Source organism: Myotis brandtii, unplaced genomic scaffold (genome assembly GCF_000412655.1).
Source record: "Myotis brandtii unplaced genomic scaffold, ASM41265v1 scaffold61, whole genome shotgun sequence".
Classification (NCBI taxonomy): Eukaryota; Metazoa; Chordata; class Mammalia; order Chiroptera; family Vespertilionidae; genus Myotis; species Myotis brandtii.
In genome coordinates this window covers 3,604,154-3,605,001 of record NW_005370318.1, presented here as the reverse complement: position 1 = coordinate 3,605,001, position 848 = coordinate 3,604,154, and the positions used below count along the sequence as shown (strand labels likewise).

Here is an 848-nt window from a genome sequence, read left to right as displayed (position 1 = left end):
CCACCTCCTTTTCCCGAAGCTGTCGGCCCCCCATCCCCACCCCCGCTCCACCTACATTCAAACACGTCTCTGGCCAAGGCAGGCAGGTGCAGTCCCCGGGCGATCTTTTGTACCATGGGGTCCGGAGAGGAGGTGCTGCCGGTAACTCAACCGGCCTCACGGGCGGCTGGCAAAAACCCCAGCTGCGGCTGCAGGGACCATGCGGCCCTGCCGGCTGGGTGTCCCGAGGGCGACACGGCAATTACGAAGCTCAGGAACCGGCCGCCTCGCTCGCTTCCTCCTCCATCGCCCAGAATGAGGGCGGCCTCCTGCCACCGGCAGTCCAGCCCCCTCGCTCGAGCACGCTCCTCCGCTCTCTGCCTCCTACTGGGAGCCAGGAGAACTCTCCCGAAGGCGGCCGGGGCAGGCCGTAGGGCTTTTTGTTGTTGTCGTTTCTATTTAAGGACCGGCCCCGGGTGAGGCTTCCGAAACCCCGAAAGGACTTCTCAATGGGGCTCAAGGTTTCGATGAGGGACAGAGGGCAGGGGAAACTGCCTCGCATCTGAGGTCTGACTTCGGAAATGCCATCCCCGGGCCTTTCCGGGAGGCTGCAGGCCGGGGACCCCCCAGAAACGCCGCTGGTGTTCTCTGAATTCCCCAAAGGCCCTGGACGCGGCGGTGGCGGTAGGGGATTGCCGGCTCCTCCATTTCCCGCACGGACACAATGGCTGCCGGCGCCCCGCACAAAGACCCGGTGAGGGTGAGGGCGAGGCGCCGGGCCTCTCCGGTCAGGGAGCAGGGTCGAGGCCTGCTCGAGGACCCGACAGCTGAGACCACGTTTTCCCGGAGCCAGGCTCCCCGCGGCTTCC

The 848-nt window shown here is 66.3% G+C and overlaps 1 protein-coding gene across 8 annotated transcripts in view; it reads right to left on the bottom strand.

The window, feature by feature from the left end:
* The window catches only part of BCL2L1 (BCL2-like 1), a 47,866-nt gene that overhangs the window by 46,239 nt on the left and 779 nt on the right, over window positions 1-848 (bottom strand). For 6 of the 8 annotated variants that reach the window (XR_001364711.1, XR_001364712.1, XM_005879837.2 and 3 more), the window contains exon 1: window positions 56-842. The exons of the other annotated variants lie outside the window; for them this stretch is intronic. The gene's annotated coding sequence lies outside the window, so the exon portion shown is untranslated. Of the gene's footprint in view, window positions 1-55; window positions 843-848 lie in introns of those variants that run through there. 8 annotated transcript variants of the gene reach the window in all.